Genomic DNA, 26,234 nt, shown 5'->3' with positions numbered 1-26,234 from the left:
ACTGCTCAATCAGGAATTCCTCAATTGTCTGCTTTGCCAAAAACCTGGCATGTTTTAGCTATAGATATTAAAGATTGTTTTTTTTTTCAATTCCAATTCATCCTGAGGATAGTCCACGTTTTGCATTTACTATCTCTGCATTAAATCATGAAGGTCCTGATCAGAGATATGAATGGAAAGTACTCCCTCAAGGGATGGCTAACAGTCCAACTATGTGTCAAATCTATGTTAACAAAGCAATCCAGCCACTTAGAAATCAAAATCCTGAACTACAAATATTTCACTATATGGATGATGTATTATTAGCACATAAAGATAAAAACATATTGCTGGAATGTTATGCCACACTTACAAACTTATTAAAAAATTATAATCTAGAGATAGCAATAGATAAAGTACAATTAAATTTTCCAATTAATTATTTAGGAGTTCTATTATCCTCAACCATGGTCCGTCCACCAAAAATTCAAATATGAGTAGATCAACTCAAATCACTTAACAACTTTCAAAAGTTATTGGGAAACATAAATTGGATAAGACCTTATCTAGGCATACCAACAGGAGAGTTGGGACCTTTATTTGATATTCTAAAAGGTCCATCAGATCCAAATTCACCCCGCATGTTAACTCCTAAAGCAAGAAAGGCATTAAAAATTATTGAAACATATTTGGAAAATATGCATTTGGATAGAATTGATATAAGTTTGCCTTTATTATTTATTGTACTACCAACAAAAAATATTCCTACAGGAGTATTTTGGCAAGAAGGTCCATTATTGTGGATACATTTATCTTATTCTCCTAATATTATTCTTACTAGGTATCCTGAGGCTGTAGGACAATTAATACTCAAAGGAATAAAAGCAGTGAAGGGAGTGTTTGGAATTTCTCCCAATAAAATTATTACTCCATATACTATGGATCAAATTGATGAGTTAGCTAATGAGTTAAATACTTGGGCAATAATCATGTGTAAATCTAATGTTACATTTGATAATCACTTACCATCTAATCCTTTGTTGTCTTTTTGGTCTAAGCATCCTGTAGTTTTTCCAAAAATGACAAGAAAAACCCCTATCATGAATGCTCCAAATATATTCACTGATGGGTCAAATAATGGTACAGCTGCAGTAGTTACCCCTGATCAAACTTTTACAATTTTAGTACCCAAACAATCAGCTCAAAAGGTAGAGCTTAATGCAGTTTTACAAGCTTTTGTGATGTTTAAAGATTCTGTATTTAATGTATTTTCTGATAGTAAGTATATAGTTAATGCTATAGTATCCTTTGAAGATGCTGGTAGGATTTCTCCTTCCTCTACTGTTTTCTCTTTGTTTTCCACTATACAAAGTCTAATCCGGGACAGAAAAGATCCATTCTTTATAGGACATATCAGGGCACATACAGGATTGCCTGGAGCCCTTAGTTTGGGCAATGATTTAGCAGATAAAACTACCATGACATGCATATTTTCTCTACACTAGAAGAAGCTACAAATTTTCATAAAAGATTCCATGTTAATGCTAGTACTTTACAAAAGCGTTTTAAAATAACTAAGGAACAAGCCAGACATATAATAAAACAATGTCAAAATTGTGTGACCTTTTTACCACAAGTTAATCTTGGAGTCAGTCCTAGAGGACTGATACCTAATCATATTTGGCAGATGGATGTCACACACTCGCCAGAATTTGGAAAATTAAAATATTTACATGTTACAGTTGATACTTCTTCCGGATTTTTGATGGGCTCCCTTCATGTCGGAGAAAAAACTAAAGATGTTATAGCTCATTGCTTACAAAATTTTGCCACTGTGGGCGTTCCTAAACAGTTAAAAACAGATAATGGTCCTGGTTATACTTCTACCTGTTTTAAACAATTTTGCTCATCATTTGGCATTACTCATATAACAGGAATCCCATACAATCCACAGGGACAAGGCATAGTTGAAAGAGCTCATCAAACTATTAAAACATACTTATTAAAGCAAAAAGAGGGAATTGGAAAGGGGTATATATCCCCCAAAGATAAACTTAAAATAACGCTTTTTACTCTAAACTTTTTAAATTTGGATTCATCAGGACTTAGTGCTGCAGAAAGACATATGTATCCAAAAAATGTACATAAGCCTAAGGTACTTTGGAAAGATATTCTAACAAGACAATGGAAAGGTCCTGACCCAGTGATTGTCTGGAGTCGGTGTTCTGTTTGTGTGTTTCCATAGGGAGAACAGCAGCCAATTTAGATTCCAGAGAGACTAACCAAAACAATTTCTACAGACAAAAAAGAAGATGATTTGACTCAAATCCATAACAGCTGATATCCAGAGCTCCAGCTTGGCTATTCTTACATCTGTGACAGTGATTAACCCGGATGCTTTTTTCAATATCTATTTTATTATTGCCTTTTCCCACATCATAAAGTTCTATTTTATTTTTGAGCTCATACAGACCTAGGTTAATGTTTTTCTGATCAGTTTTATTTTTTGACTGTGGAGTTTTTAAACATTGCAATGGAGATTTCACCTAGGTAAAGCTACAAGGCCTTTACTATTGTCTTATGTGTTGTACGTTTGTGTGCACTCTTGTGTTTTTTGTTGTATGTCTGTATGTGCGTATGTCCATATTTCATATATGAGGAGCGCTCATGAAAAAATGGATCCGATTTTTTTTATTCATGTGATTTAAATGCTTTAATTTAAATTAGGTAAACAGCTGTTAAGGATTGTTTTTAAAGGAGGTTAACAGATCTGTTTGTTTACTTTCACCTTTCCTTTTCATCAAATTTAATAATTCTGTTCAGGATAATGTCTCTTTAGCATCATTGCCAGAATTCCTATCTCCATCCCAGTGTCGGTGAAGACAAAGATAAAACCAAACTATAGCTTCTATGATAGCTATCACAGTGAACTGTATAAACTGATGCATCAATGAATATAACTCAACAAGTAATGCTCAATCAAGGAGTCGATTTACTTTGGGAGGAAATGGACATATTGATAGACTCCTCTGCTTTGAACTGCTTGCAGAACTTGCCTGGACTATGTATCACTTGTATGCATTGTGAACTATCGTTTAGTGCAGCGAATTGTGGTAGTGCTGGCATATCTTTGCTGATGTGTCACCAGTGATGCAATTTTTCCAAAGGAGCCATCAATTAGCTTGGTGTCGTGGCATTTCTGTATCCTCCTCCCTTCTGTTAGTGATGGTCTAAAATTTGGGGGCCAACAGAGGTGAGGCAAAGAACCTCACCCCCCCACTGGCATCAAGGCCAAATTTGGGGGCTAACAGAGGTGAGGAAAAGAACCTCACCTCCCCACTGGTGCATAGGCCTATCCACAAGTATGGCTGTATGCTGGACTGGTAGTCAGTGACAGGTATGATCCAATTGCAGTGGTATCAACCTAAGACAGGAGGCTAACGCCTAGAGGTCATTTTTCCCATGACGGGTAAGAACCATATGTTGAATTGGACAATCTACCAGGCACAGTCCCTAAGCCACATTGCTTGTTGTTTAATTAATCAGAAGGGGGGAGATGCTGAGAGCCATTGCCAAGTAGGAATGACGCATGGCAATTTCTTTGTCGGCCTACCCCATGTTGCTTAGAGGGAGGACTCTCCATTGTGGAAATGGGCTTGCCTTTGGACCCAGGTCATTTGCAGTGACATTGCATGTATGTTTGAGTAGGGTGACCCTGCTCAAGGACCAGGGTGGATCCGGGTTTAGGGAGGATCCTGCTGGATTAGGGTGGGTCCAGGTTTAGGGTGTATCTGGCTGGGAATAGGGAGTATCCCGCTCCTTGGGTTTAGGGCGGTTCCAGGTTTAAGGTGGACCCTGCTGGGAATAGGGCGTATCCTGCTGCCTCAAGTGCCCGCCCACTCCTTGAGTTCCTGTTGAGTTCTCGTGGGATTCAGAGAGTATTTTGGGATGCAGAGCCCAGTGGAAGTGTGGATTTTGCCCCAGAAAGTGCTTGTAGAGTGCCGGTGTGAGTTCGGGAATAAAGAATTGCTGTTTGAATCTACAAGGCTGTGAGTGGCTGGTGATTTTGTGCCCAGCTAGACTGTGGCATGAGCACATTGCCATTTACATAGGAAGCAGGAAGTGGACCCTCACCAAACAGAATCTGCTGGACTTCCAGCTCCAACATGAGAAATGAATGAAGTTTTTTTTATAAGTCACCCACATGCTATTTCTTCATAGTGGACTGAGCACACTAAGACACAGGATGGTTCAGACAGAGCCTAGGGGGAGGTTTTACCACTGAAGGGGATTTTGGGACTCTGACCCCTTCCCCTTCCTCTTTTGCTGCTCACCATGAGTTGAATGTTTTTTTCCACCATGTTCTTCCCATCGTTACTATTTGGAGGTTATGATCCCCAAGATTTCACAGTCCTGATCATAGAGTCCAACCTCTAAAAGCATGAACCAAAACAATCTTTTCTCTTTAAAGTTAATTATCTTTTTTTTATGGGGCATTGAACCCCAGAGGGCCTTTGCCACTGTGTCATATCCTTTTTTTTTTTTTAATGTTGAGACAGGGTCTTACAAAGTTGCTGTGGCTGGCCTTGAACTTGTGATCCTCCTGCCTCAGCCTCCCAAGTAGGTGGGATTACAGGTCTGTGTCACTGTGCTGGGTTTCTGATATTCTTAGTAGTTCTTCTAGTGATGGAAAGCTGACTGACATGCACAAATGGACAAAACCCCAATTCTCCCTGTTATAGGCTGACTAGTTCGTGTATAAAACCAATGTGGCTTTGGGGCTGGGATGATTGGCTGTTTGTCAGTACTGGGCTGCACAGACCATGTCATCTAGGACTTGTCAGGGAGACCCATGTTCTTGTGTGTGGGTGTAAATAACCTTGGATGGGCCTAGAATAAGAACACTCATGCATAGCCTGCAGATTTGTGTGATACACTGTGCAGATAAAGGGGACCCTGCTAAGACTAACATGTTCCCAATTTAAATTTCAAATAAAGGGGAATACTGGATTTTCCAGTTCAAATTGGACACTAAGAAGCTATGGGCTTACCTCCCCCAGGACTGATGCATGAATCCCAAAGAAATGGAGCTAGAATAAGATACAGGTAAATGGCTGCCTACTCAAAAATCTGGGCAAGACATGGGGAGTCTTGTGGAATATAGTCCTGTCTTCTTCAAGGAGGGGATGTTTGGGAGACAGTGCTCTGAGACAATGTCGAAACTGGTCTGGGCACAGGAGAGACACAGCATGTAGATGACCAGGCCAGAAGGCCAAGCATCTTGACCAGGTATGGATGGGCCTGCCTGCTAACAGCATAGCCGTGCCCATGGCACCGTCTGACAGGCAGTGCCCATAGCTCAGTAGATGTTGTGGGAAAGGGTTTCCTAGCCCTGGGAACAGCCCAGACACCTGAGGGCATGAAGAGGCTCAGCAGTAGGTGGACAGCAAGAAAGCAGAGGGGATAATTGGTAGCACAGATATCTATGGGTGAACAGTTGGGCTCCAGATGTTGTATGAGTGTGTACATGCATATGTGTGTGTGGGTCTAAACTAAGGAGACCTGTAGACCTGGGGTTGCTGTCATTGCTGGTGGAGCCAAAGCCAGAGGCACAGCCCTCATTAATAAAACTGTGGCCTGGTTTTCAGTTCCCTGGAAATCAGAGGGCAGCTATTGTTGAGGATGCTACCAGTTCTTGCTGATATATTACTCAATGATCAGAATTTTTTTCAATTAAACAGTTGAATAACATATGCTAAAAAAACCCTCTAGAACACTATAAATTTGTATAATATAACTATTTTAAAACTAAATATCTATATAACAGCTGGATATGTTTTAAAAATGTCTTTTTTCAAAATGTGCTATATGAGATGCATATATACAGAAGTACATGTGTATATATTTACATATTCACACATGTATGTGAATAACCAGCTTTAAATAAATTAGATCCTTAATTAAGAACAAAAAGACTGCTTCTTTTTTAGCTTTTGGTTATTAATGATTTCTATAGGAAAAAAAGTAATAGTATACTTTCCTGATATAGAGATTTTTTTTTGGGGGGGGGTCAGAGAGATATGTTAGCACTATCCTTAAAATCAGCATCATTGGATAATAGTTTGAAATCTGCTTGTGAAAAAGATTACAAGAAAGAAGACTATTAAATACATTAAAGGAAGACTAAAAATATTTTACCTTTGCTAATAGTCTAAATATTCACAGGGCATTTATCACTATGAAATGCATGACTGTAAGTCTCTAATTAAATTGCTATTTCCAGGCCTTGAGCAACAATGAAAATTCTATAAAGGAGGCTATAAACCAGTTATCAACCTATTTTAATCACAGTTTAAATTAACACAAGAAAATAGTGTTCAGGGAGAGGGCATACTTTTGATTCACACTAGACAGACATAAAATCCTACGGTATATGGCAAGTGCTACACAGACAAGTACCATTTCTCTTATTCCTTTGCATTCACTCAGGGTGCTGAATAGGGCTCTGACGAGGCAGTATTCCATAAATCTTACAGACTGACTTCTATGAGTCTCTTAAAAAATAATAAAAAATGCCATTTAACTCAAGTTCCAGGTTAGAACATCCTATGGGGCTCCCTGGCCAGTAATAGTTAACTCATCAAATAATGATGCCAACAATTGGACATGCTCACCAACCCAGTGTAAAGGGATCAATGCTGCTAAATTTGCACAGAGGAAATCTGGCCTGCTGTCTAAAATCAAACATGTGGATGTTGTACTTAAGCATCAGGTCAAGCACAAGGAAGGAAAACAAAGTGGTGAAAAACATTAATTTGTGATTAGATGCAAAGAATATTGTAGTCCACCGAGAACAACTACTGTGGCATACAATAAACCCCTCTAATACCCAGTTTTATTTTCTGAGGTTTCAGTTACCCAAAGTCAACTGTGGTTTAAAAATGTTCAATGGAAAACTGCAGAAGTAAAAAACTTAATTAATTTTAAATCTTGTGCTATTCTCACACTGTCTGCCTGGGAGGTAAATCATCCCATTGCCAGTGTATCCATGTAGTACACCTTATCTTCCCATTAATCATTTCATAGTCATTTTGGTTATCTGATAGACTGTCATGATATCAGAGTGGTTATGTTTAAGTGACTCTTATTTTACTTAATAATGGACAAGAGTAGTGCTTCTGGTAATTCAGATAGGCCAAAGAGAAGCTGTAAAATACTTCCTTCCAGAGAAAAGATACACTAAGATGTTTTGAGAAAGAAAGACACCACACTCACATAACTTTCATCACACATATTATAATTTTTCTACTTTATTATTATTGTTAATATCTTACTATGCCTAATTTATAAATTCAATTTTATCATAGGTATGTAGACATAGAGAAAAAACATAGTATATACAGGATTTGGTATTATCTACAGTTTCAGGCAACCACTGGAGGTCTTGGAACACTTTAGCTAGGGGTCAGGGGGCACTACTGTATTCTCAAGGGTGCCTGCATACCTGCCCTACCCAGATGGATTTTCCAAAGTCACATATAGAAATATTAATGAATTCACTGACTCAGGCCCCTCTCAAGAACAAAAACTTTGAAATAAGGACATTTGAATCATTTATTAAACAATTATTTTTAGAGGGGAGGGGGGATAGTAGAGGATAGGAAAGGCAGCAGAATACAACAGACACTAGTATGGCAATATGTAAATCAATGGATGTGTAACTGATGTGATTCTGCAATCTGTATATGGGGTAAAAATGGGAGCTCATAACCCACTTGAATCAAATTGTGAAATATGATATATCAAGAACTATGTAATGTTTTGAACAGCCAACAATAAAAAATTAAAAAAAAAACAATTATTTTTAAATATCTAGTATGTGCAACTTATTGATTTAATTATTGAAGTTCAAGTACTGAGCAAAATGCAGCCTCTGATTTTTGGGAGATTAAAAAAGCCTGAGGAAAAAGAAGGATTGTATACTTTAAAGACAATTACACATAAATTATGGAGCAGTTATCTTACTCATAAATATGCACTTTGCCCTAGAACTGACATATAGCCACAGCCACAGCCTTAGTCTCACTCTGCTTTAAGCTATCAGCTTCCCCATAGGCCTGGCAACTGGAAAATGTTAGTCTTTCAGGGCTTTACACTTTTTTGTTCCTATATCTTTCCTTTTAGGATTATTGCTGATTTTGTTTTCTGGCTTTAGGCACTAGAAATTTTACCTTTGATATGCAGATCTCATTTACCCAGAAATCACCAAGTGTATATACTACACACACACACACACACACACAGAATCACATACATGTGTGTTTAGAAAATTTTCAGATATACCCCAAGTTGAAGAATCATTGTACAATGTACTATTTATTCATTAAACAATGAATTTCCATGAACTCATCCCCAAACTTCAGCAACCATCATGATGCCAATTGTTATAGTTTGGATCTGGAGTATCCTCAAAATCTCATGAGTTGAAAGCACTGTCCTTTGTACAACCAGGTTCACAGGTGGAGCTTTTAGGCAATGATAGGACCATGAAGCCTCTAACCTCATCAGTGCATTAGTCCATTTGGCCAGTGGGTGAATCCATCAAGTGGATTAATCCTATGATAGCTGAATGGACTACCAGGAGGCAGAACCTAGATGGAGGAAGTAGGTCACTGGGGGCATGTCCTGAAAGGGTTTATCTTATCTCTGGCCATTTCCTCTCTCTCTCTGCTTCTTGGTTTCCCTGAGCTGAGCAGATGTCCTCCACTATGCCCTTCTGCCATATTTCTGCCTTGGAGCCAGTCATCATGGGCTCGATCCTCTGAAACCATAAAGAATTGATCTAAAAAATATTTACTAAATGAACGACTGCCTTCAATAAAACATCCTCTGCTTTCATAGTGGGAGAAGATTCTAAGCTGCCTAGGTTAGGCAAAAAAAAAAAAAAAAAAGACATTCTGGGAATTGAATGTTAGAATGTGAGACCAAGGACACACCTTTTTTTATGACATTATTCAGAATTTCCTGTCTTGTTTCCCACCTACAATGGAGAAAGAGGAGATATTCAAACAATAAAGTGGGAAGAAGAGCACAATAGCAGAACTAAAGATAAGTTCATCTTCCTCAACTCTTTGGAAACAGTTAATTAAAACAAATTTTATTCTAAAATATGCAGATACTTTACAAGTTCATAGGGGTGCCATTTGCTCATGCATGTTAGGATCATTATAGGTAACATTGGACCTCACATACATACATTACACTCCACATGTATACATTTTCAAACTTATTAGTTCCAAAAGCAACATAAGTCTCTGGGGACACTGAACAAACAGACACTGCCACAGTAAGCAGCTGCAAGAGCTGTCATCTGCTTCCTGAATCTGGGTTCAGCCTCGATCTCCTTAGAGGCTGCCAACAGGGAGGGAGCGAAACTTCAATTGTGGACAGCCTAGAACTAGTAGAAGTACTGAAAACCATATTAATTGGCAATAAGACAGTGTTATCCAGGGATAACAAATCAGGAGATCTAATCCTACCTTGGGCATCAATATCTTGTCAATATCCTAGTGAAGTTATAATTTGAACCTTAACTTTGGCCTGTCAAGAAACATCCCATTTGTATGGATGGCATAAAAATTAATTAGATAAGCAAGAGTTAGAAGAAGATGGATCTGCGAATCAGAAAACCTAACTCTGTGACCTGGGTGGATTACTTAACTTCTCTGGGTCTCGGTTTTCTGACTGTACAGTGGGAACACTACCCCATGTCAGAGGTCTTCAGTGCTTTAAAACAGCAAACTGGTTTCATGAGAAATCTTGCAAAGATCTTCAGTTAGTGCCATAGTTGAGACTGAGATTACTCTGGATGAAATAAACCAAGGTAGGAGATCCAGACATACTGCAGCATCTTGTTATTCCCCAGGCCTTTGGCTCTTTATGGAGCCACAGGGTTTTAGAATTCCTTAGCATCTGCCAACCTTAGAAACTTATGACTGCATCATGGCTCAATAAATCTAAGGTCAGAGTGGTTTATAAAACTACTAGGAAGTGTAAAGGCATTTTTGTGTGTGTGTGTGTGTGTGTGTGTATGAAACATTGTTAGTATCTCTACATGTTGTTTTCAGTCTCTTAAAAATAATCCATCCAAAAGAGAAATGTAATAATTCCAAAGCTAAGTCAATATGACATTAGAATTCCTTCTCTTCTGCCTCATCTTAAGGCCACATTTGTTTTGAAGTCATATTTATGTTTTTTTTCCCCACTTACTAATTAACCATGTTCAGATGGTAATTATTTCACAGTTATTTTCATATGGAAGAATACAAATGCTTTCTGAAGGAATAATTTTAACCTACTGTTTATCATAAAGCTTTTCTTGTGGACTAGTGTTCATCACTTAATTTCAGGAAGAAAATTGATGAGTTTTTTTTCTTCCAGTGGCACATTTCTTGCACAGTATAAATGACAGCACAGATGGGGGAAAATATAGATACCAGTGACAGTAAGTATACTTTCCTCCAATTGTGTACTCTGCTACAGGCTGTGTTATGGGCTGAATTTTGTCATCTTCCCCCTAAGTTTATATGTTGAAGCCTACCTAACCTCCTGGACCTCAGAATGTGACTGTGTTTGGAGATAAGGAGGTGAATAATTTAAAATGAGACCATTAGGGTGGCCCCTGCTCCAGTCTATCTTTATCAGAAGGAGACATTTAGATACCAAAGGACATTCCAGAGATGTATACATGGAGGAAAGACCATGTGAGGGCACAGAAAGAAGGCAGCCATCTGCCAGCCAAGAAGGGGAAACCACAGAAGAAATTAAACCTGAGGACACCTTGGTCTTGGACTTCCAGTTCCAAAACTGTGAAGAAATAAATTTCTGTGTTTAACTCACTCACTCAGTCTGTGGTATTTGCTTAATGCAGCCCTAGAAAACCAATATACTATCTTTGTACATATATACCAACACTATAGGAAAGATCTGTCTGTCCATTCATCTACACACACACACACACACACACACACTCCTCTCAGAAATTATTACCTTCTTTACTTGCTAAACACTGAAAATGCCACCCTATCAAATTAGGGTGGAATTAAGCATATAGTTATTATAATATGAATAGATGTTTTCATCTCATAATAAAATATGTAGATTGAGCCTGGAAAATAGTCTATTTGCTTTTAACCTAGGTCAAGTCATACAAATCCCTTTATGTCTATTCAGTTGCTAAAGTTCAAATACTATTTTATAGTATGCAGGATTATATAGAGATGATGAGATTGGCTGGCAATTAATTTGGAGAGCTAAAATAAATTCTATTATTAGTTACCTTTCCCTTTTTGGTTAGTTTTGCTGGATTTGTTCCTATGTTCAAGATAATCACTGAATTTTTTTTTTCGCAAAGGATTTTGGAAGCACTACTTTGTTATATATGATGACAGTAATAAATAAATAATTCCTCTGGTATTAATGATATTAACATTTCATGTGACTCATTCATTAAGTTCTCAAGTAGATGCTCAAAGCTATTATAATTCAGTCTGAAGTCACTTGGTATGAAACATATGCCTCCTAAAGCACTATATCCATTTTAAAATTGATAGCACCATCAGGTCTACAAGGTCTCGAGAAGAATTTCATTTTCCCACTGGTCTAAAGTGATTGTGCTATGTTCCCTGACCTTCAAAAGCTTTTTGTCATTTTTCTGTCATGTAGCTTAGAGGTTCTTTCCTCCATCCATTTCATTTAAATATGTGCTGTGTGGGTAAATCCAATAAACTAAGTAGCCATTTAGTTGAAACCCTCGTGGGGTCAGAGCTCCAGGGAACATTTCAAGGCATGGATGTTCCTTCTTCAACTCTTATTTCCTAGATCATTGATCATCTTCTATCAGCTCTGTGAAATGGATCCCCTGACCACGTGCCCTGAATCCCCTGTGGTGAAAGTCACTCTGGGCCTGACAATTGGCAGCTGGCCCTCCAAAGGGGATGGAAGAAAGGAGGGGAATGCATCATGGTTCATACTTGAAAACTGTCCCAAGGAGAGGTAAGCCCTGGGCATTGCCAGCCAGAGATTGAGCCCCATTCCCAGGGGATCACCAATATGGATGTTTTGCTCGAAACAAATCTCTCTTCTCTTTTCCAATGATAAATCACATGGTCAAAGGTACTGCAGCATCGCCCCACCATTTTTCTTACTATTAGTGCTCTCCTGACAGGCGAGTACATACCGGTTGAAGTTGTGGGAGAAGGTCAAGTGAAACCTAGGGCCTTGTAAACAGTAAATGCATAATACAGTGGAATATAAATGAAAACATAAGGAGGGAGATGTCATTTTTAAAATGCATCAAGTCAGAATATAGTATCTCATTCTATGTGTGCTTTCCATTGTAGGTTTTAGACCAATGAGCTCTTCAACATGCTAAAGAACAGGGTTTCACCTAAGAACAGGATTCTGGGGTGAAATAAACCTGGAAATCACTGGTTTAAACTAAGCAAGAAGGGCAGGCTGTGTGAGATGACCACAGGATTCATTGATTCTCAAACATATTTATCCCAGAACTTGTTTCTGCTGTCAGATACTTGAGAAAGATTGTGCTAACTAGCCTTTAATTCATAGAAGGTAACTGTCTATCATCTCAAACTGACCATAACAGAATTTATAGATCTTCCACATTTGTGGGATGGGGCCATCAATAGAGCCTCAGGAAAGAAAGCCCAGCCACTTGGTGGTACCAGGTTTTTCACTTTAATTTTGCACAGGAGCAGTGTGTACATGTGTATACATCAAGTTTATCCTCCGATTTTTTTTTTTTTTACCTTAGAGACCTATCTTTTGGATGATAAGTATTTAGGAAACTGTATCACTGTAGAGAAAGACCCTATAAGGGAAGAGCTGAGACTGTAGTGCACTGTAATGAAGTTTCAAAAAGGAGGAGAAAAAGTAAAATTTGAAGATGTGAAGAGACAGAAGAAGCCTTTTTTAAAAACTCTTCAGTTGATAATGGAGCCTGATAAAAGAAAATACATTTCAAATCAATCCAACAAGAATAACAGGTATTGGGGGAAGCAAAGCAGGATGTCTGTTAAACCGCCTGTTGAGGACCTGCACTTGTGGATAAGTTTCTACCCCTGCATACCCATTCATGTGCTATTTGGTCAATATAACACTTTTCCAAGAGTGACCAATTTGCATTGGTAAGTATAGACTTTAGGAGGTTGGATCATGTCTATCTATAAGTTCAACAAAGAAGAAATGATTAATTTAAGGCATTAATTAATTATTAATGCCACTAAATAGGTGGTCACTAATACCATATTGCAATACAGGAAAATTTAAGTTCTAGTTTTCAGTAAAAATATGTAGATAAGACTGTATATACTTTATGCCTATCAAAAACTCTAAAAAGAAACATAATAGATGGTGATTAGAGGGAAGTAATTGTAGGTATTTTTTCTTCCTTTCAAACATGTTTTAACTTGGATCTACAACTTGCGTTGTTAAAAAACATATGTTTAGTGAACTAGCTTCATTGTTAAGTGTGATTTTTTGTTATTGAGGATTCTTTTTTATTTTTTTAAACTTGAGTTCCTCAGTTCAAGTTTTATAATGATGATAAATTGGAAAAAAATAGAGATTGATGCATACACTGTTTTTTAGATGAGGTCAAATTTCCAGGAAATCTCTGTCCTGTTGATTACTAGATAATGGGAAAGACAATAAAGTAGTCTTTATTCTGAGTTACAGAAGATGGCTTTCATTAAGGTATCAAACAAAGTATCTGTTTTAAATTAACTTGTAATAACAGTTTTCCTCCATCTTTCAAAGTGCCAGCACTACTACTTTCACTCTCAGAAGTGAGTTATATGTTCTACACAAGATTTGCTACTGTTTATGTATTTTTTTCCTTTCAATGAAGGCAGGCAAACACATTTTCACCAACTCCAGAAAAAAAAATCTGTAAGAATATTTCTCTTATAACTTTATTCAATTGTAGATATAACAAAACAAACCTTCTCCCAGATAAGTGATGTTTTTCCTTTTGTAGTCAATATTCGAAATTGTGTGTAATACTGAACTCAAAATGAATATACCACAAAAGTTTATAGTATCTCCTAAAATGTGAACCTAGGACTAAATTTGTTATGATCATGCTCAAGTCTATGAGCTGGCTGAAAAGAGATGACACAGATGACCAGCATGCCCTCTGCCAAAAGGAATTTACCAGGTTTTACCCTGAAGAACTACCCTAGGATATCAATAATCTACTTTCTTTTTCTTTTTTTTTTTTAAGATCTCAGATTTGGCACTCTGGTTTTTCATATTATACCTTTCCATAGAAACTCCTCTGATAAACAATTAAAAAGTAAACATGAATTGTTATACTTTGAGGAAATGATGATAGAGAATCACAAGGCAGTTGATCTTATAGTTTAATATGATGACCAGGCATTTCTTTTTTTAATTAATTAATTTATTTTTTGCATTACAATTCTTAATACACCAGACCAGGCATTTCTGATTGACTCTGTCATCCCTGGTCTGACCAGCTCACCTGTGCACCCACCTCACATGAGTGTGACTTGAGCAGCTCTATGAGTTATTTATGTAACTTGGGATTTCAATCCATAAAAAGATAGCATATTTTTTTTCCTTAGAAAAAACTGTAGGTAAGAGACATGTGGTGAAAAATTTAGAACTGAAACCACTGGCTTCCTTGTTCATGCCGCTGTGTGAAAGAGAAATCTGTAGCAATATTAGGCGAATCAGAAAATCCTAATTCCATCACTCACTTTCTTTGGTTTATGCTGTCATTGGAATCTGAATTTCACCTTTCGGCATTAATGTCTGTTTTCAAAGCCTATGGACATACTGTTGTTGAAGTATTGAAAGATCCTTTGTTTAAACCTCTGTAAACATGGAATATTTTAAAAATTCACTTCTAATCACAAATTTCATGTCATTTCTCTAATATTTTTCTTTTAATAGTATACTCTAGTGATCCTTTTTAAATTTTTTTTTTTTTATTTTAGTGATGCTTGTGCAAAGAAATAAATGATCTTAGGGCTGGGGATAAGGCTCAAGCGGTAGCGCGCTCGCCTGGAATGCGTGTGGCCTGGGTTTGATCCTCAGCACCACATACAAACAAAGATGTTGTGTCCGCCGATAACTAAAAAATAAATATTAAAATTCTCTCTCTCTCTCTCTCTCTAAAAAAAAAAGAAATAAATGGTCTTAGAGCCAGGTGCTCTGTGCTCTTGAGCAAAGCTGAATGCATTTACATTTATAAATTTCTGCTCTTGGACTATTATTGCTCCCCCTTTTTTTAACATCAGTGTTTGCAGAGCTATCAACCATTCCAGAGTAATCTGTCTTGCTTGTCTATGCTCCACTGTGAAAATGCATCTTGATCTCCTCCTTATTCCCCAAAGCCATGACTCTGGCATAAAATCAGATCTTTATTACTAATTGATCTGGTATTTTTCTGTCTCCATAGCACATGATGCCCAGACCATGTTTCCAAGAAAGAAAAGTAGTAATTGAATATTTCAGTTAAATGAAAAATTGCACTTTTCACTTTCCTTCCAACTAAGGTGGGACATGGTTTCTGAAAGGCCAGCACATGGAGAAGTCATTATTCTAACAACTCAGAGCAGATGAAGCATGGTGCTTTCATTCCTTTGTTCTAACCAAAGGCAGCACTCAAATACATATTTTCCACTTCCATTTTTATGTTTTCCAAATATTATTTTTCATGAGATACTGCTGCTGCCCAGGATTTAAAGTACTTTTTCCCTAAAGTTCATGACTTATATTTAATTTAATAATAACTTCTGTGGTAAGCTTATCAGATGAACTTTTTTTGTTTTTGTTTTTCATAAAGAGAGAACAGTTTACTTTGTCTCTGGGTTTTAGAGGTTCTACTCCATGACTGTTGGCCTGTGGTTCTGGGCTTGTGGTGAGGCCGCACCTTATAGCAGGAGGATGTACTGGAGCAAACGGATCACCTTGTTGCCAGGAAGCAAAAGAGAATCATTTTTTTTTTCATGCTCTAAACTTTGTGTACTGTGTATAATTGCTAAGAAGTTTAAGATCAGTCTTTCTTGCCCTATTAAAATGTTAGCAAACAAACAAATGTAACTGAATAATTTTCCCCGAGCTATTTATATTAAGTTAATAATCTATTAATAATATCTAATGGGAGTTAACACTAAAACAGAAAAACACACATTATTTTGACAAATTACCCTCAGGGCCTGATAAGGCTTACCTAATTATTTATGTACAGTGAAGAGCAATCTGGTAAACAAGCACACCAATGCTTTCTAAACTAGCTGAAATTTGGTTCTGAATCATCGCATACCTTCCAGGAATGACCAATAAAGCTACACAGGGACTTACAGAAACATCCTCCATGTGTTGATTTCTCTAAGGTTTGAAGGAGGTACCTCATATTTGATTAAACCATGAGTAGAATTTTAAAAAGGTAAAAATAAAGGATCCAACATTAAAATGTCATAGATCTGCTGCATTATTTCCTTTAATTTAGGATCATTTACTTTGAGACCAAAGCCAGTCTGAGATACTTCAACTGTCAAAAAAAAAAAAAAGACTAAGGCATTGATTTAGGTAATTTTAAATAATCCCATCTGGACCTTTCAGTTTACCAACTAGAAAGCCAAGGCTCTGACATTTTGGTTGCCTTGTGCAAGGTCATAGAATCAATTGCCTTAACCTTAGGCTCATAGACCAGGGCTCTTTCTATCCAAGTATGCTGCCAGTGGCTCCTAATTCATAGAATTCATAAGCCTTCTGATGGGGAAGCAATGACCTAAATACATTCCAGATTACTTCTGATGGCTCAAGGAAAAAAAAAATCAGCAAACTTTTTTTTTCTGATTTCTAATGTCCTTGTGCACTTCAAGTTGGATTTGGGGACTTATAAGCACTTGATCTATATCTAAATCTATGTCTATATCTATATCTATAAATCTATTTATATGTACCTATTAATACCCTTGACTTTCCTTGTGTGTGTGTGTGTGAAATATCAGTCTTTTGGTTATTTCTTAAAAAAATATCATCTTTAGTAAAAGAACTTGGGAAATACTTTCATGCTGTATGCCTCTTTTAGAAATAAAAAAAAAATTCTCCTTAAAGAAAAGTTGTAAAAATGTCTTTGGCCACAGGAATGTTCTGTATGTGTGGTGGTTATTTTAATAACAACTATTCACATGCTTCAGAATATCTGATAAGCAGTCTTGCATTCACATTGTGTTCATGATGGTTAATTTCATGGGTCAATTTGACCGGGTCAAGGGATGCCCAGATAGCTGATAAAGTATCATTTCTGAGTGTGTCCATGAAGGAGTTTCTAGAAGAGATTAACATTTGGTAGATTGAGTAAAGAAGATAGGCTTCACAAATGTGGGTGGGTATCATCTAATGTGTTGGAAGTTCTGAATGGAATAAAAAAGGTAGAGAAAGGGTAAATTTGGTCTGTTTGAATTGGGAATTCATCTCCTTTCTTTGAAAATCAGTACTTTTGTTTCTCAGGCCTTTGGGCTCCGACTGAATTACCCCACCAGCTTCCCTGGTTTTCTAGCTTAGAGATTGGAACTTCTTTTTCTCTATAATCACATGATCATTCATATATATATATATATATATATATATATATATATATATATATATTAGCATATATAAATAATATCTCCTATTAATTTGGTTTCTGGGGAGAGCACTGACAAAATTCGTGCTCCAGAATTGTCTGAGAATCTGAATTGGTACACATTGACTGTGTAAATTCCTTTAAAAATTTACACATGTATACCTTATCCAGACAGAATACCCAATGCCAAATACTCTATAAAGAACACTTCTTTAGGCCCAAGGACAGTGTGGCCAGCATCTGTTTGGCTCTGGTGAGGGCCTTCTGTAACATCACAATATGGTGGATAGCATCACGGTGGTAGTGTGTGGGAGAGGGAGAGATCACACGGAAAAATAGGAAGTAAGAAAGAATGAGTCAAGTCAGCTGAACTCACTTTATAACAAACCATTCTTCAGTAATTAATCCACTCTGAGGGAACAGCATTAATCCTTCCAAGGGCAATACCCCCATGACCTAGTTACCTACCATTAGGCATCACCTCTTAGAGGTTCTTCTACCATCCCTCAACATCAGCACACTGAAGACCAAAATTTCAGTACATAAACCTTTGAGGCATATACTCAAATCATATCCAAACTTTAGCACTCCTTTGGGTGACTGAGAAGGGGCTCACAGGCAAGGATTCCATGGTTCTTTCATAGGTGCAACAATATAGGTGTTTGTTAAAATTATTCTTCAAACTTGGAAATATATATTTTATATGTTCTTCTCTGTGCATATTTTACAATTTCGACAAAGAACACTAGCTAACTGCATGCTTAATTATATCCCTCCCTATCCACCAAAAAGTGATGGCGAGACCATCAGCCATGTTGGACCCTCCAAAAGTCATCTCAGTAACCAAGGTCTTCTCCATCAGATGCTGGAGCAAAGGGGCAGAATTGGGAAGCTGTGAACTTTTTCCAGTTTCTAAATTAGTTCTTCATATTATGATATCATAATTTTAATTGAATGGTGGTGAATTTTAATCATATTCTGACTCAAATCTATGCATCAAAATATAATTCTAAAGCCAACTCGGAAGAATTTGGAAATCTATTCCATTATGCAAACTTCTGTTCCCTGCTCTGCAAATGGCTGACAATATAGAGTAGAAATTATTATATCCATAAAATAACAGGAGGGTGCCAGAATTTATTTATTTCTTCTAATATTCTGTATTTTAGTTCTTATTTATTAGTGATCATATAGTATTAGTCATTCTTTTTGGTCAGGCAAGCCTTTATCATATTGTTCAGGTACCCCAACATACACTATTGTCAAAACCTGATTTACACCATTTCTAAGAAATAAAAGACAGTACCGCTTTTAGTTTTTGTACTTGAGCCTTCCTGAATGGAGTCCTCAATGTTCTTATCAAAGACGTAGTTAAGGCAATAATCCTCTTAAACATTTTAACAAACTGAAGGTAGAAAAAAATGACTGAATATTGCCAAGTTCTTTTCTCAGCCCACAGGCTCAGGAATATGAATTAGGTGTAGTGATATAAATGTTGAATCTTTAATATTTCACACCAAAAGAAATGCCTCCAGGTAGCTTTTAGCATACTGCTGTAATCTTGGGTAATGAATTAATCATACTCATCCTTAGCATAGAATGTTAAGGTGGAATTCATCCCAAAGAGTATGGATCAGATAAGAAAGCACTTTTGCTCCTGAAAACTGTTTCAGCCACTACATTAGAGTTCATAGAACTGACTAATCTCCACAGACTAGGATCTAAAATTAATATAGGCCCCAAAGCCCTAGTCTCAGAACAGGGCCAGATAAAAATCCCAAATCAGACTGCCAGAAGTGCTTCCAAGGAGAAGGGCATTGGGGACCCAGTAATATTAATTCAGTAAATAGGAATTTATCCCACTTACCTTTGTCCTGAGGCCTTTCTGATTAGCAACCCATTTATAGCTACAGTTGGGAGCAATTACTTTGTGGAGGGCTGGCTCCCTTAACTGAAGAGGGGGTGTTTGTATGTACACTAATATTCCCTGGACCACTTCTGCCCACCCGGGTGACACATAATTAATATCAAGGTTGCTTAGAAATGCAAATGCTTATAGTGGTCATAACAAAGCACAGCCTGACTAGTTGGACAGAATGACTCCCTGTTCTGCCACACAGTGGGGGAGATTTTGGTTCATATGAAACTTTGACTATAAGGAATTACTGAATTTATTGCATATGAAAGCTGTTTCTGAGTTTTGCTACTCACATCTGCTATGAGCTCTGGCACCCCCTGTTGTTTTATGGATGTAGTAATTTCTTACAAGCAATATTTTGGAGCCTGGGACAAGAAGCACTGAAGTCTGGTTACATGCATGTGATTGGACCTAAAAAGAAGGGGTCCTAGACTGACAGGCTGTCTGCTATCACTCTGGGCAGCCACAGGGCAGGGCAGAGGTGAGCAGGTCACCTCACTGAAGAGCTGGTTGGGAGGAATCTTCTGAAAAGGGAGAACACTTAAAAACATGTATTTTATGGCCTCTATCAATAAGTCACTTATTATTTATAGGTGATCATTGCTTTCATTCATCCATCTATTCTTTTAGCAATATGAATCTGTAGTGTTTAAGGTATTTGAGAGTGCAGATTAGACAAATTTCATGGTGTGGATTCTGTCCTTTAGTGTATGAGTGGAAAAGGGTGACCAGGGGAGGGAACAATGGAGACGATGCATGGCATTTCCAAAAGGGCTGATCATCAATTTCATACAGACATTACGAGGTTTTTTTTTTTTTTTTTTTTTTTTTTTTTAGTTCTGTATTATCAATTTAGCCAACCTACCTACTTTTCAATTTCAGCTTTATTTACAAAGTGTAGCCCTTTTGAATCATTATTGAATGGAGTGGAAACTTTACAAACAGGATGCACGAAACAGAGAATGAGAAATTGTCAAATGTAAATATCTGTCATACCAAGTCAAGTGAATAAGTCCCCTTGAAAAAGTATAAAGCATGATGAGAATTAAATAAAGAGAGGAGGCTCAAAAATTTTAGGTGCCATAGAGGAGTTGCCCTTAAAATTGTCCCCAAAGATCCTACAGAATTTCAAGGGAAAATAGAATCCAAGAGCTCTACATCATGGAAAGACGATCTTGGCAACACTTGAAGGAGGGGTCTCGAATGGCTGGGATCGAGAAGTATGGAGGATGAGTAGTGAGGGGAGGGGAGAGGAAGGTTGGGGCTCAGCAGCGGACCCGTAGGATGCATTCATTGGCTGTAGATTTGGCTCTTTCATGTGAAGTTAGAAGGCTGGGGCAAAAGTCTAGCAAAGATGTCCAGGTTAAAACACAGCCTCCAGCCTCCGTCCCTACACATTGGAGACATCGCTACAGAAAGTGTATATGTGATGTTACAAGAACGTGGGTGGTGAAGAAAAGGGAAAACATGGAACATACGGAATGTTCGCATTTAAGAGCAGAAAGGAAGAAGAAAAAACTACTAGAAAATTGTAGCATGTGTGAGCCAAGGAAGAGAATATTTAAAGGCTGTGAGAACACTATTTATTTTAAAATAAAATGGCTTGAACTTTTAATTCACAACATTTGCTCAAATACATCCCATATGGACTTGAGACTTTTAAAAAGGAACAGAATTCTTCAAAAAATAAAAGAAGCTACAGATGAACATTTGCCTGAGAGGTAAATGGTAAATAACTTTCCACAAGTAAAAGCAATGTGTTTTAGTCAGGGTTCTTCAGAGAAATAAACCATTATGAAGGAGACTTGTATCTTAAGGGGCACTTGAAGTAATAATTTGTAACATATATAACCATTTGGAGATGATATATATATATTTTGTTTTCAGAGAATTATTATAAGGAAATTGTTCATGTGATCATTGGAGGCCCGCAAGTCCCAAGATCTGTATGGTGGGCTGGTAATCAGGAACCCCAGGAGAACTGGTAGTGTAGTTCCCATCTGAAAGTCAGTAGACCTGAGACATAAGAGGAGATTTCTCCCTTTGAATCCAAGGCCATCAAGCAGAAGAGGTCCTCTCCTACTATACAAAGGATCACTCTTCAGTTCCTTTCAGCTCTTCTACTGATTGGATGAAGCCCACCCACAGTAAGGAGGGCTATCTGCTTTAGTGAATCTATTGATTTAAATGTTAATCTCATCCAAAACCACCCTAACAGAAACATCCAGGATGTTTGAGCAAATAACCGGGTACCTGGTGGGTCAGTTAAGTTCACACATAACCATTATACAACATAAGATATGGCTACACATAAATTGAAAATGTATATAATCCGGACAATATTTTGCCAAGATTAAACAGATGAATCCTAATTTTCCCACTATTCATGTACCATTTTTAGTCTCATCGTTAGAGGGTGGGCCACATGGGTGACTTCCCCAGGGCAGAGGAGATGGTCAGTTGCTCAGCTGAGCTAGCCTGGAAAATCAGGATGGAGGAGCTCAGTCAACGCTGAAGTCTGTTTAGCTACCATGGAGCATAATCAAGAGGTGGGAGGAGTGCATTGTACCGCCGGGGATCCTCCCGCAGTGGAGAGAAGATGTGCTTCTTCTCCCAGGAGGCTGAGGCTGGGACTGTTACTCCTAATTGCTAAGAAGATGCTTTGACTGCAGGGCAAGTGTCAGAGTTTGGATGTGAGGTGTCCCCCCAAAGCTCCTGTTAGTGCACCTATTCAGAGGTGAAATGATAGAATTGTGAGAACTGTCACCTGATCAGTCCATCCTAGTTTGAAGGCCTGACTGGGTGGTAACTGTAGGCAGGTGGGGGTGAGGCTGGAGGAGGTGCCTTACTGGGGGCTGCCCTGGAAGGGCATCTTCCCTGCAGCCCCTTCCTCTCTCTGTGCCTCCTGGCCACCATGAACAATGAATCAGGACTCCTTCACAGCCTCCCGTCCTGATGTCCGGCCTCACCTTGGCCCAGAGCAATGGAGTCAGCAGTCTCTGGACTAAGACCTTGGAAATCATGAGCCTCAAATAAATTTCCTCCTCTAAGTTGTTCTTGTCAGGTGTTAGTGACACAAAAGCTGATTAAAACAGTAAGTTAATAAACAAAAATCCACAGAGGGATTCTGTGAGGAAGAAGGAAGAAATAAGATAGGAGAAAAGACAAGTCCAGAAGAGTGTGTCCTGGCATAGGCCCTGATCTGGGGGATCAGGGGGAGGAATCTGTCTCTATCCCAGCACCTGTGTCAGATACACAGAGCTTCGGCACGGCTCCCCCCCCACCCGGGAGCAACCCCATCAAGGTAAACCCGGTGGTAGCTGGGCAGGTGCAAGGTGGCCTGGAAAGGGTGGCTTTCGGGGACCTGCTGCCTCCAGGTTCTTGGAACTGAATTAAGAGCCTGCTAACCTGGCACGAGGCACACCATGGTGAGGGTGAGGGGCCGGGGCTGGGGCTGAGCCTTCCTCCCCAGGAGATCCAGGCAGAGAGGAGAGAGCGCCATAGCAACCATTCAAAGAGAGCCCAGCTGGAGGGGGGATTGATTAGATGAAGAGGCTGTGAGTGCTCCCAATAATCAGGAGGATCCAAGTCGCTCTTCACCACACCAACAAGAGGCACCAGAGCCCCCTCTGCCGGGGGCACGCAATTCCATCTTGGAACAGAGCCAGAGAAGGGGGTGGAACAACTGAGACTGAGCTGTTATACCAAAAAACAAAACAAAACAAAAAACAAAAACACAAACAAACAAAAAAAAAACAAAAAAACCCCCCAAACTTTCAAAAGGATTATTTAAATGATCCACTCAGACTAGATTTAAAATTTTTAAAATGCCTAAATGTTCATTTTGCCTTCCTACTAAGTGAATGAGAGCTTTTAAGGAAGACCAGAAAAATTACAGAAAAAATAACCACACCATATTGTATCTACACATTGAAACACTGTACTGAGTGGATTTATAACCCTGGTACATTTCCATATGTCAAAACAACACTAATAAAGTGAAAATTCAAATAGTAATTAAGGAAATAAGTTCTAGAAATGAAACAAAGGATTAATAGTTTCACTTCAAGAGAACTCTTTCAAATAAAGAAAAATGCTAAGACTCAGGAGAAGAATGGAAATAAAAACTAACCAATTTATAAACTGAGAAACTGGAATGGCTAGTTCTACAGAAATATTTGACAAATACATGAAGGAATAAATAAAATAACAATTAATGCCCTTTCTACTCATCAGAAGAGGAAATATTGACAAGTGTTTTCTGAAAATCAATTTAGCAATATACATCAAGGATGTTCAAAAGGTTTATATCTTTTGATCAATTAATTACACTTCTAGGAAATTATCCTAAAGCAATCAGAAGAAATGAGGACACATTTAACAATGAATCTCAACTTTATTCAAAATATGTGGAAAGATTTAAGAAAGGTAAATTGCACTACCTTCCCCAAGGTCACCAGTAGATACACACTTACCTATTCTCATTTGAGAGACAGAAGAGAACCTAATTCTATAATTTTTCTTGCTATTCTCTTTCAGTCTTTTATTAGCTCTGTAGTATAGCTCTCTTTCCTTAGATTCCGGTGAAATATGTTCTGCTTAAATTTAAACCCATGTTTGGTTTCCTGTGGATGCCATGACGAACTCTGTGGCATTCTTTCATTAGCTGAAAAACTTGAATCTTTTCGTGTCCCAAATTTTTCTTTCTCCTTTCAGTGCACAATCACTTTGGGGGCTGACGCTGTTTCCAACTGTGTAGAGTTCACACCTGATTTCCTACCTGGATTTTGGCATCCCAGCTGGCCCAGGTCCCTGGCACCAGGTCCCTTTGCTCCCTCATCCCAAGGACACAAGATGAGCCACAGAGAGACACAAAACACCAACGCCGCATGTGTGACAAGAGTTCAGACTGACAGCTATGCCGGGTCTATGGAGCACAGGAAAAGGGCCTCAATCAGCCGGGAGAATCACAGAGAAGGAAACTGTCTTATTCCGTTTTGTGCTACTATCACAGAATACCACAGACCGGGTAATTGTAAAGAACAGGAACCTGCCGCAGTTCTGGAGGCTGGAAGTCCCACATCAAGGCCCTGGCATTTGGTATCTGGTGAGAGTGGCATCCCTCAGAGAGAATCACACTGCCCTCTTGTGGCAGAAGGCAGAAAAGCAAGAGAGGGAGAGCATCCCCTTTCAAAATCCTCTGTAAGGCCCATGGTTAGGTTCAGGAAAGGAGGAAGGAGCCCTCATGGTCAGCCACCTACCTCTTGAGTCCTCACCTCTTAATACTGTCACATTCAAAACACCTGCTTTAGGAGGGGACACATTAAACCATAGCAGAAACTTTAGAGTAGATTCTGAGGGCTGAATAGGATTTCCCCACATGGTAAAGGGCAGGGGTGAGGTGGGAGGAGGAGTGTGGTTATTCTAGGCAGTGTGCAGCATGGGAGAAGGTGCCCGGGTACACTGGTGAAAGAGAGAGAGTGTGTGTCTCCAGAAAATGAAAAACTGTTCAGTGTGGTTTGAGTAGAGTGTCAGGTGGGATCACAGGAGGATGGGGAGCCTGGAGACCTATCACAAAGGGTTAGCCTTGCAAGCCACATCCAGGGGTTTAGATTTCAACATACAATGTGGAGTTAGTGAATCAGTAAATAAAATTGTCATTTTAGGGTTAACCAAAACCACACAGATAATGTGCATGGTAGGTTGGAGGGGTCAAACCAGAGACCAGGTACCAGATATAATGAACTATGGGCCACAGAAGCAGAAGGGATAGAATGGAGGAGGAGTCCAGGAGGGAGGGTTCAGAATCATCATGACTTAGAGACCCACGGGGTGTGGGTTGGGGTTGAGGCACAATGCAAAGACTGCTGACTTATGATGAAAACTTCGGGTCTATTGGTATTTCTTATACATGAGAATCACTGGACAGATTTCTAAATACAGATTCCTAACCTGGCACCTAGATTGGTAAATCACCAGGTGATTCTCCACACTTTGAAAAATACAGTAGGGTTTTTCTTTTCTTTTCTTTCTTTCTTTTTTTTTGGTGGTGGTATGGGGGGATACTGGGGATTGAATTTAGGGGCATTCAACCAAGGAACCACATCCCCAGCCATATTTTTAATTTTTACTTAAAGACTGGGTCTCACTGAGTTGCTTACTGCCTCTCTTTTGCTGAGGCTGGCTTTGAACTCACAATCCTCCTGCCTCAGCCTCCTGAGCCACTGGGATTACAGGCATGCGCCACTGTGCCAGGCATATAGTAGGGTTTTTCTTTCAATTTTTCCTTTTAAACAAGTTATAAATATCCACCCTCAATCAATGTTGGGTAGAAATGATGCACAGTGAAGAGAACACACACACACAAAATTTGACAGGGCAAAGCGCTGAGTGTAGGAATGGTATATAAACATCAAATAACAGGAAGCGTGGGTGGTGATGGGGATACACTGAGGTCTCAGTGCTATCTGAATCTGCCCTTTCAGAGTGTAACATTCTCTCCATATGTTGAACTACTTAAAAATTGAAAATGCATTGTTTGTGAATGATACAAAGAAATAGAATCCAAATTCCCTAATACCATAAGATCTTCCTAGGTTTAACAGTGAAATCTAATGCATACAAAGACATAAAAAGATATGTAACGATGCTACTGCT

This window comes from Marmota monax, unplaced genomic scaffold (assembly GCF_021218885.2).
Source record: "Marmota monax isolate L192 unplaced genomic scaffold, Marmota_monax_Labrador192_F-V1.1 WCK01_AAM20220418_F8-fsc00114, whole genome shotgun sequence".
Lineage (NCBI taxonomy): Eukaryota > Metazoa > Chordata > Mammalia > Rodentia > Sciuridae > Marmota > Marmota monax.
Note: the sequence above shows the minus strand (reverse complement) of the source record.